The following is a 12,564-nucleotide window of genomic DNA, read 5'->3' as shown; positions in this document are numbered from 1 at the left end:
TGTAAAATTTGTATTATATTTCTTTTATCTCATCCTTTGAAAATACTAAAAAATTGTTGTGGATTGAGTTGAGAAAAATATTGTGTTGAATTTTGTTGGAGTTGAGATTTGGAAAAATATTGAAGTGCTTTTTACAGGTTTTCTGAAGAACTGTTTTATCCAAAATACAGATGGCCCTCTGCCAAAATTTTTACAGAAATTCCAAATAAGTCAAATGTGTTAGTTCTATCACTTCAGTTCACAAAAGTTTTTAACACCTGTAAATAGTGCTCACCACTGTGAAAGAAGTAAGAAAAGTTTTTAAAATCCCTTGTAGTGTATTTAATGGGTTATCAGTAGACGGAGTTGATAATTCATTAGGTATACTACGAGATCATGTCATGCCTTACAGAGGGGTAGGGTGTGACATTGTGTTGATTAAGTATTGGCGTTTGAGATTGAGAAATATATTTGAAGTGCTTTTTACAGGTTTTTAAAGAACTGATTTATTCAAAATACAGATGGTACTCCGCCAAAATTTTTACAGAAATTACTAATAATTCAAATGTGTTAGCTGTTTCACTTCAGTTCAAAAAAAAAAAAATTTAACACCTGTAAATAGTGCTCACCACTGTAAAAAGAAGTAAGAGAAGTTTTAAAATCCCTTGTAGTGTATTTAATGGATTATCAGTAGACGAAGTTGATAATTCATTAGGTATACTACGGATCATGTTATGCCTCATAGAGGGGTAGGGTGTGACATGTTTTAGTGGTATCAGAGCAAGTTTTTAAATTCTATTTTCACATGTTATTTGAATATTCTTTCTTCATAGTACAACTGCTCAATATCATTGTTTGATACATACAGTACATTACATTATAAATATGCACTAACGGGAGGAAATCTCCTTGTGTTATTTGTTCAGGAGGTCTAAGATCCTCGCATTGATTATGGAAGAGGGTGATCGTTCAGTTGATCAATCTATAGAGGCTGACGTGCAAGAGGATGCCCTAGCCCTACACAATGTCAGTGGATCAGCAGCACCAGCCCCCTCAGTACCGCAGTTTCCTGCTCAGTTCGCTCAGCAGATGGCTGTAATGTTCCAACAAATGGCTGGTAATGTGCCTACTCAAGTCCCACTACAGACACCAGTGGTACAACCACAGTCTTCTGCTAGGCAGTATGTCAAATTAATGAAATATGGGGCTGCTGAGTTCAAGGGAATAGTAGATCCTCTAGAGGCAGAACAGTGGTTAGAGAGAATAGATAGGGTGTTCAAGAAGCTACATTGTACAGAGGAGCTCAGATTTGAATACTCAGTATCTCTGCTACAGGGGGATGCATATGACTGGTGGAAAACCATTCCCCACAATCTGGTAAAATTTGCAGTGCTCACATGGAATGATTTTCTATGGGAGTTCAGACAAAAATATGTCCCTGATGCTTATGTGGACCAGAAGCTGCAAGAGTTCCTAAGTCTAAAAAAGGGGAGTAGACTAGTGGCTGAATATGAAAGGGAATTTTCCCGTCTAAGCCATTATGCAGTAAGTCTACTTTCTACCAGCAGGGAGAGATGCAAGAGGTTTGAAACCGGCTTGAAGCCCAGTATCAGATTGCAAGTGGTCGGATTCAAACATACTAACTTCTCTGAACTTATTTCTCAAGCCCCAGAGTTAGAAAGAATTGAATCTAAAGCAGCCCCTGAGAAAAAGAAATCAGAGAAGACAGAGAAAGAGGGAAAATCAGTAGAACAGAGTTCCAGTGGTCCTACTGGAAAGAGGAAGAACCATGGGGGACATAGCAGAGGTGGCAAGAAGTCTGGTAGGAGAAGATATTCTGGACAGAAACCTCCTCTATCTGGTCAGCAGAGTACCAGAGGTTCCTACCCTCCCCGCCAATGTGAAACTTGTGGAAGAAATCATGGTGGGGTATGCTACAAGGCTATTGGAGCCTGTTATAACTGTGAAGGCACAGGGCACTTTGCCAAAGACTGCACTAGTACTCGCAGAGTTGGACCACCTCCTACTACTGCAGAAGGGTCAGTTCAGAGCCCTGTCACCAGAAGTTCACAACCACCCAGCAGAGGAAGAGATAGGGGTAGAGGTAACCCAGCAGGCAGCCAAGGCACAGTGAAACAATCAGAGCAAGGTAGTGCTCCAGTCAGAGTCTATGCAATAAGACAGAGAGAAGAGGTCGAGACATCTGATGTTGTGGCTGGTACCTTCTCAACCTTTAATCAAGATGTATTTGTGTTATTTAATTCGGGTTCTACCCATTCTTATGTGAGTGCTAGCATCATTGATTGCATTGATGTTCCATGTACAAAAATGGACTTTGAGGTGCTAATAAAAAGTCCGTTAGGACAAGAGGTCAAGGTTAATAGAATGTCTAGGGATTGTCCTTTGGTGATCCAAGGACACACTTTTCTATCTGATCTCATTGAAATGCCCTTCAGAGATTATAATATCATCTTGGGCATGGATTGGTTAGCCAGGCATCACGCCATGATTGACTGTAGATTGAAGACAGTCACTTTTGGTCTCCCTCAGTACAGTGATGTGGTAATACATGGGGAGAGGCAGCTATTGCCATCAAACATCATTTTGGCTGCACTAGCCAGAAAAATGATCAGAAAGGGGTGTGAAGCATACTTGGCACATGTGGTAGACACCCAAGTGGGGAGTCTAGCATTGAGGGACAGCCCTACAGTATATGACTTTCCAGATGTGTTTCCTGATGAATTGCTAGGATTACCTCCGGAAAGAGAAGTGCAGTTTGAAATTAATGTTCTGCCTGGTGCGGATCCAATCTCCATAACACCATAGAGAATGGCACCAGAAGATACAGTTGCAAGAACTACTTGAAAAGGGCTTCATTCGCCCTAGTGTGTCACCTTAGGGAGCGCCAGTATTGTTTGTTAAGAAGAAAGATGGCACCCTCCGCTTATGTATTGACCACCGACAGTTGAATAAGGTGATAATAAAGAACAGATATCCATTACCTCGCATTGATGATCTCTTTGATCAGTTGAAGGGTGCAGCTGTATTCTCCAAAATTGATTTGCGATCTGGTTATTATCAGTTGAAGGTGTAAGAGCAGAGTATTCCAAAAACTGCTTTCAGAACTCGGTATGGCCACTATGAGTTTCTGGTAATGCCATTCAGGTTAACTAATACTTCAGCTGCTTTTATGGATCTGATGAACACTATTTTCAGACCATATCTCAATCAATTTGTGGTAGTGTTTATTGATGATATTTTGATATATTCGAGGAATGCATAGGAGCATGACAAACATCTGCAGATTGTACTGCAGACTCTAAGGGAGAAACAGCTATATGCCAAATTGTCGAAATGTGAATTTTGGCTGAAAGAAATCTCCTTCTTAGGACATGTTGTGTCAGCTGAAGGGATCAAGGTAGATTCCAGCAAGGTAGAAGCTATCCTTAATTGGAAGCCACCCAGGAATATCATAGAAATTCGCAATTTTCTGGGTTTAGCTGGATATTACCGTCGATTTGTGAAAGGGTTTTCTATGTTATCTTCTCCACTGACCAAGCTGCTTCGGAAAGATGTAAAATTTTAGTGGACAGATAAATGTCAGCAGAGTTTTGATGAGTTGAAGAGGTGTTTCACTGAAGCTCCAGTCCTTACTTTACCTACTTCGGGTAAAAAATACACAGTTTATAGTGATGTTTCTCACAATGGGTTAGGCTGTGTACTGATGCAAGATCGGAATGTCATTGCTTATGTATCACGCCAGCTGAAACTGCATGAGAGGAATTACCCAACACATGATTTGGAACTAGCAGCTATTGTTTTTGCTCTAAAGATCTGGAGACACTATTTGTATGGGGAGAAATGTTACATTTACACAGATCACAAGAGCTTGAAGTACTTAGGTACCCAGATGGAATTGCATTTGAGGCAGAGGAGATGGTTAGAACTGATTAAAGACTATGATTGCTTAATAGACTATCAGCCAGGGAAAGCAAATGTGGTGGTTGATAATCATTAGGTATACTATGGAATCATATTATGCCTTACAGAAGGGTAGGGTGTGACACGATAGTACACCAAAATAAGAATAGTTGTCAACTGCATCTGTTTTGGTATAGTTATGCTAGGACAGAATTTAATTGTTTGAAATAAGTTTGAAAATCCTGCTTAGGGATTTAAAACTCAAAAGTTAGAAAATCATAAGGCAATAGTTTAGTACAAAAGGAAGTAAGTTATAGAATATTAATAGATAAAAAGAATTGTGGAACTAAAAATTTGAACAGTTGGTTCAAATATAACAAAGAAATGTTACGAATGTTGTTAGTAGTATGCCCTAGAGCATATCATTTAGTATGTATCTTGTACATATTTTTAATAATAAAAGGCATTTCCACTTTTCCGTTTACATAATATATTTATGTTTAATAGAAAAGGTCCATTGATATTTTGTTAGAAATATTATTCTTAAGTTGTTAAGAATATGAGTGACAATATTTCTAGCACAAAGTATCATAAATAGGTTCACAATCGAGGATACTTCATAATAAGGACATGACTTATCCAGAAAGATTGTATTCATGTTTGTTCCCAAGTTATTTATATGAGATATAAATAAGATGGAATGGTGAGTCTCATGCCATATGACAAACATGATAGGCACTTATAAATGATAAGTAGGCCGAACCAGTGACACTTATGACAAGCACATGGAGTTTACTCTTGTCAATGTTTTGTCATAAATCATATAAGTGCATATAATCTTTAGACCTGAGATAGCACAGTTATCTTGTATATAGGTAGTTTGAGTTTGATACTGCTTTCATACTTGTACTATGTATGGGTATATGGGCATGTGTTGGCTCCTGCTAGTTATATATGGAGGTAGGTGTTGATCTAGATGTATTCTGTTCCTCTAAGTAAATATATTTAAATTCCTATGTTAATCTAATTATTCTTGATTTTTCAAGTTCTGGCCAGACAGATAGATTTATTCGTAAAAGAGTTTACGATGAGAAAAATATTTTAATCAACAACTGGAATTAAATGAGAACATAATATTCATAGCAAATGGAGTTTGACATAAACCATGAATCCTGCTTGAGTTGGGATTTTGTAAGTGTGAGATTCTAGTGCATGGTAACATATGATTATAGGTTCATTTAAGGTAAACCTTATTAATAATTGGGTGGCCATGGCATGCTATGCTAGGTGTTAACCATGGTCTATGAGGTTCATAAAATGATTTAGAGAAATCATTTATGGTAAGAAAGAGTTCTGATGATATTAAGAGTTGATATCATGTCTCATTGCCAATTAGTGATGAGCCTAGTAAGTCACACACATACACAAGTTATCACCTATTTAAATATGATTTAATTAATTAATTAAAGAGTTTAATTGATTAATTAAATAGATTTGGTTTGCAATTAAATTGCAAAGTACCTAGCATGACTTGAAACCAAATCTAGATTATTGGATGTGTAGTATAAATTAAATTTATATTTAAAGTGTTTAAATATGAATTTAATTGATGAGAAATTAATTAATAGAGATTAATTAATTAATTTATATTTGATATAAATTAATTAGAAGAAGAAAATAATTATTTTGGGTTAAGAACTCAAAATTAAGACACGAAGGGCAATTTGTCATTTCCACAGTGTGACACGTGGCACCATGAGATGGTGACACATGGCATAACACATAAGCTTGCCAAATGTTTTTTTAATCATGTAAGATGATTAAAATCAAGATTAAATATAGGTTTGACACTTGGCACAATGTGATTGAGTCACTTAAACCTAGAGCTAATCAAAAGGTGACATGTGGCTAGGGTTTAATGTGTTAACCTAGCTATTTATGTGTGGTTATGAAAAGAAAACATAACCAGCAGCCTCTCCTCTCAATTGTCATGCCACTTTGAGCCTCTCCAGCTATTTCTCTTCATCTCTCATCAATTCAAAGAGATTAGCCATCAATCTCTTGAATTAAGAACACTAGAAATTGTTTCTAGTGTCCTGTTTACATCTCTAATCTCTTAAAAGGCAGAACTTGAATTTCTAATTAATAGAAAAGGCTTTAGAAGCTGTTCAAGGGCTGCCATAGGTGTTCTTGGTGTGGACAAGCTAGAGGAACAACATCCGTGTCCGAAGACGAATCTCAAAGCGCAGACACGCTGCGGACATCAAGAGGTTAGTGTAATCGTTCTTGATTTAATCTAGGGTTCTAAAATTAATCTGATTAATTTTAAAATCTTAAATGGCAAATATAGATCCAAAAACATATTAAAAGAGTTTTAATATGTTGTTTATCATTGAAATCAAATAGATAAAAATAAATCTTGCATGGTGCATGTGACCCTAGGTGAAAATTTTTGAATTCAATGGTATAATCTTGTGTTTTTCACGCTTCCGTTCCTTCAATTGGTATCAGAGCCACTATATTTTCCATTTAGATTGTTGATTATATAATTTAATTGTGTGTTTGATCATGAGATCAAGAGATTCATTGCTGGTTGGATCATGAGATGTGACGTCACACATGGTGAAGCCACCAATGGTGGCGGCAACAATGGTTCCTTGGGTGGTTCAAGGTTTGGCTTTTAATTCTGCAATTGTTGTATGATCTAAGGCCTATTCTTTGACTAATTAAAGTGTTTAATTAGTTGTTTTAATCACACAATTAAATTATGATTCAAATCAGAATTTTAAAAATTGTTTGAATGTGATTCAAATCTGAATTTTAAAAGTTGTTTGAATGTAATTCAAATCTGAATTTTTAAAGTTGTTTGAATCATATTTAAATCTGATTTTTAAAAATTGATTCAATAAAATTCAGATCTGATTTTTTAAAAAATATTTGAATGTGATTCAAATCTGATTTTTTAAAAAATGTTTGAATGTGATTCAAATCTGAATTTTTGAAGTTGTTTGAATGTGATTCAAATCTAAATTTTTAAATTTGTTTGAATGAGATTCAAATCTGAATTTTTAAATTTATTTGAATCATATTCAAATCTGGATTTTTAAGTTGAATATGAGATATTCAATTTAATTTAAGTATGTATGTTTTATTTAATTGTTAAATAGTGATATGCATGATGGATGATCATGGACTATAAAAGACCAATGTGATTGGATTTATTTCTTTTATGTTTCTTTGGGATTGTAAATTAATTAATTTATTTTAATTTATTTTGGGCATGTATTATTAAGTTTGTAATATTTTTGGGTTGTAATTTCATTTATTTAAGTTCTTGTAAATTCGCCTTGGTATGCCAAGGATTACTATGTAATATTGGATTGCAAGAAGTTCAAGGATGTCAAGAGCATTGGTGGGACGGTGGGAGGAATTCAATATCAAGTGTTGATTATGTACTCCTTCAGCAACTCTTGTAAAATGAATGAATGAAATGCACCTAGGAATGCCCGATTCAATTCTTGGTGGCTCGATTGAATCCTTAGAAAGTCCATGATCATACCATATTTATCGCTTATCCATGAATGCATGAGATGTATGGGAATGTATGCAATTATATGATATATGCATGCTAAATGGATAATGTGCAAAGTGAGACCTTAATAGTAATTAGGATGGCTATAAAATCTTCCAAACAAATGATTAAGTTGGAAATGCTATAATTAAAGTAATTATAACATAAGCCCTCCATTGGGGCAATTATTTTAAGAAATTTTAAATAGTTGCATGAGATGCAATTAATTTAAGAGATTTTCTTAAGAATAATTGTTAAGCATGAGATGTTGTAAATATGTAAATGGTTTGGTGGCCAATATTGGATGTACTGAGGACATTAAAATTATTTGCATAATTCTTGGCTCAATGGGATCAACTTAACTAATGCAAGATAAGTCAATAATGGATGTACACAGATTTTGAGCATTAGGGGCTAGGTAAAGGATTGAACCTCACATGAGATGTGATGGGCAAGGAGTTGCTCACTTATAGTTTATTGTAATTCCAATAATGGATGTACTGAGGATGATCAATAGAATTATAAGAATTCAATCACCCACTAGAAATCCATCAAACTAGTAGTTTCGTTTTCTACTTTGGAAGTGTAGGAATCGCTAAGTTAGTTGGAGGACCAAATTGATTAAAATACCATAATCATTTTGGTTAATAACATGATACATTTACAAATTAATCTGGTTATTTTATGCAGCTTAATTTTACGATAAAAATGAGCACAAAACAACCACCACCATCCAATATCCTTGTAAGCATACTTGATCACAAAGTTGACAGACCTAATCTATCGATTGGCTAAGAAATTTGAAACTTGTCTGAACCTTGAACATATAGGATATGTTCTAGATTCAAATGTTCCTGGTCCCTTACCTCCAGAGGCCACACAAGAGGAACATGAAACTTTGGACAAGTGGAAGGAGCATGATATGAGAGCTAAGTGTTACATGCTTGCTTCTATGAGTAATTAGTTACAGAAGCAACATGAGAACATGCAGAGTGCGAGTGAGATCCTCCTTCACCTACAAGAGTTGTATGGTGAGCACAAGCAGAATGCTAGGTATGAGATATCTAGACAGCTTATTCCGTATGAGGATGTCCGAGGGACAGAATGTTGGGGATCATGTCCACAAGATGATTCGGTGATTGAGCGGTTGGAACATCTTGACTTCAACATGGATTTCCAACTACAAACGGATTTGATCCTTGATCCTTCCCGAGTCTTTTGGGAATTTTTTGACAAATTTCCATATGAATAAACACTAATGCACCTTAGCTGAATTACTCAACATGCTGGTTATTGCCCAAAAGAATATGCCAGGCAATAAAGGAAAAGAGGTAGCTTTGGTTGCATCTTCTTCTGCTGGAAAGTCCAACAAGAAGAAAGGTAATAAGAAAAAGAAACCTCATATTCCTGGTCCTTCCAAGAAAATAGCTAAACAGAAAAGGAAGACTAAAGCTGATGGAGGCAAAGGAAAGTGTTTCCACTGCCAGCAGGAAAGTGTTTCCATTGCCAATAGGAAAGTGTTTCCATTGCCGAAGAAAGTGTTTCCATCGGCGGTATAGCAATCTAAAAGAATACAATGCCATGGTGAAAACCAACTCAAGTTCAAAATATATTTGGCACTTAAGGTTATGTCATGTTGCAGAAGATAGGATTGCAAAATTGGAGAAAATGGGGATTCTATCCTCATTGGGCTCTGAGCCTACTCCAACTTGTGAATCTTGCCTTCAAGGCAAAATGACTAGATCACCCTTTGTTGGACAAGGGCTAAGAGCTGAAAATATTTTGGAACTAATACATAGTGATGTATGTGGTCCGTTTAAAGAAATGGCTAGAGGGGGCTTTCATTATTTTATTACCTTTACTGATGATAAATCAAGGTTTGGGTATTTGTATTTGATGAAATACAAACATGAATCCTTTGAAAAGTTTAAGGAATTTAAATCTGAAGTAGAAAATCAAACAGGAAAAAGTATTAAAGCTCTTCGATCAGATCGTGGAGGTGAATATTTTAGTACTGAATTTGATGAATACTTGAGAGAGCATGGCATTGTTTCTCAGCTGACTCCTCCAGGAACGCCACAGCTAAATGGTGTATCTGAAAGGAGAAATCGTACCCTATTAGATATGGTACGTAGTATGATGAGCTATACTGATATGCCAATCTCCTTTTGGGGATTTGCATTAGAATCAGCTTTATATATTCTGAATAGGATTCCATCAAAATCAGTTTCTTCCACACCTTATGAGATATGGCATGGAAGAAAACCAAGTCTTAAGCATGTTAAGATTTGGGGTTGTCCAGCTTATATCAAAAAGCTGAACACTGATAAATTGGAGACCAGATCAGAAAGAGGTCGATTTGTTGGATATCCAAAAGATAGTTTTGGATATTATTTTTATTTGCCTACTTCACAAAAGGTTGTGATAAGTAGAGATGCCACATTTCTTGAACAACAGTTTGTTCAAGAAGGAGGCAAAGGAAGGCAAATAGAGTTAGAATTGGAGAATTCTGACCAACCAATAGATCAGATGGATATAGATCCATCTAGTCAACCTATACCCATTGATGAAACATCTACAGCTGTTCCTCGTAGAACAACCAGGGTATCTCACCCACCAGTGAGATATGGTTTTCTTCATGAAGAAGAACAAGAGTTGTCTACTCATGAAGAAGTAGATCATGGAGATGATCCACTTACCTATGAAGAAGCTATATTAGATATAGACTCTTTAAAATGGATTGATGCTATGAAATCCGAGATTGATTCCATGTATAAGAATCAAGTTTGGGATCTTGTTGACCCACCTGAAGGTATTGTACCTATAGGGAACAAATGGGTTTTCAAGAAGAAAATTGGTTCTGATGGAAAGGTAGAGACCTATAAGGCAAGGCTCGTAGCGAAAGGGTTTCACCAAAGGCAAGGAATAGACTATGAGGAGACTTTCTACTTTGTTGCCATGCTTAAATCAATTAGGATTTTATTAGCAATAGCTGAATACTATGATTATGAGATTTGGCAGATGGATGTCAAAACAGCTTTTCTCAATGGATACATTGAAGAAAACATTTTCATGGAACAACCTAAGGGATTTGAATCCCAAGATGGTTCCAAGGTATGCAAGCTAAAGCGATCCATTTATGGGTTGAAACAAGCTTCGAGGAGTTGGAACATCCGTTTTGATGAAGCCATTAAATCTTTTGGTTTTATAAAAAATGAGGATGAGCCATGTGTATATAAGAAGGTTAGTGACAGTGCTATCACTTTCCTTGTCTTATATGTGGATGACATAATGTTGATGGGTAATGATACAGTATGTTGTGACTATAAAGGTATGGTTGTCAAATACATTCTCCATGAAAGACTTAGGGAGGCAACCTATATTCTTGGGATTCGCATCTATAGAGATAGAGCGAAAGAATAATTGGTTTATCCCTAAGTCTATACTTCGAAAAGGTGTTAAAGAGGTTTAACATGCTTGATTCCAAGAGAGGATTGTTACCAGTGAGACATGGTATCCACCATTCTAAAGAGATGTCTCCAAAGACACACGAAGAAAGAGATAAGATGGCCAGATTCCATATGCTTGGCTATTGGAAGTTTAATGTATGCAATGTTGTGTACTAGGCGGATATCGCATATCTTTGTTAGTTTGACTAGCGGTATCAATCCAATCCAGGTTTGGAACATCGATAGTCACAAGAATATCCTTAAGTACTTGAGAAGAACTAAGGATTTATTCTTGATTTATGGAGTGGAGACTTGCAATTGGATGGTTATCCGATTCGATTTCCAATCGGATATCGATGATAGAATGTCTACCTCTGGATATGTGTTCATTTGTAATGGAGGTGCGATCGGTTGGAAGAGTTCCAAGCGAGCACGATTGCAGATTCCACTCACGAGGTGAGTATATTCTTTGCATCGAATCTTTGCAAAGGAAGTCGTTTGGATAAAGAAGTTCATGACAGAACTTACGAGTTCCTTCCATTGAGTGAGCGGTTCCATTACCTTTGTGACAACAATGGAGCGATCATCTGAGCTAAGGAACCAAGGTCTCACCGTAAATCCAAACACATAGAAAGGCGCTACCACATTATCGGAGAAATAGTTGGGCGGCGATGTAGCCATGCGAAAATAGCATCGGTGAAAATCCAGCTGATCCATTCACTAAGCCTATGTCACAGACTCAGTTAGACCGACATCTTGAGAAGATAGGTCTAAGATATTGTAATGAATGGCTCTAGTGCTAGTGGGAGATTGTTAGTAGTATGCCCTAGAGCATATCATTTAGTATGTATCTTGTACATATTTTTAATAATAAAAGGCATTTCCACTTTTCCGTTTACATAATATATTTATGTTTAATAGAAAAGGTCCATTGATATTTTGTTAGAAATATTATTCTTAAGTTGTTAAGAATATGAGTGACAATATTTCTAGCACAAAGTATCATAAATAGGTTCACAATCGAGGATACTTCATAATAAGGACATGACTTATCCAGAAAGATTGTATTCATGTTTGTTCCCAAGTTATTTATATGAGATATAAATAAGATGGAATGGTGAGTCTCATGCCATATAACAAACTTGATAGGCACTTATAAATGATAAGTAGGCAGAACCAGTGACACTTATGACAAGCACATGGAGTTTACTCTTGTCAATGTTTTGTCATAAATCATATCAGTGCATATAATCTTTATACATGAGATAGCACTGTTATCTTGTATATAGGTAGTTTGAGTTTGATACTGCTTTCATACTTGTACTATGTATGGGTATATGGGCATGTGTTGGCTCCTGCTAGTTATATATGGAGGTAGGTGTTGATCAAGATGGAATCTGTTCCTCTAAGTAAATAGAGTTAAAATCCTATGTTCATTTAATTGTTCTTGATGTTTCAAGTTCCTGGCTAGGACAGATAGATTTATTCAGAAAAGAGTTTCTGATGAGAAAAATCTTTTAATTAAGAACTAGAATTAAAAGAGAACATAATATTCATAGCAAATGGAGTTTGACATAAACCATGACTCCAGCTTGAGTTGGGATTTTGTAACAGAGAGATTCTAGTGCATGGTAACATATGATT

The sequence above is a fragment of the Hevea brasiliensis genome, chromosome 3 (genome assembly GCF_030052815.1).
Source record: "Hevea brasiliensis isolate MT/VB/25A 57/8 chromosome 3, ASM3005281v1, whole genome shotgun sequence".
In the NCBI taxonomy this organism is placed as follows: Eukaryota; Viridiplantae; Streptophyta; class Magnoliopsida; order Malpighiales; family Euphorbiaceae; genus Hevea; species Hevea brasiliensis.
The sequence above is the reverse complement of the archived record's forward strand: the minus strand, read 5'-3'. Positions refer to the sequence as shown.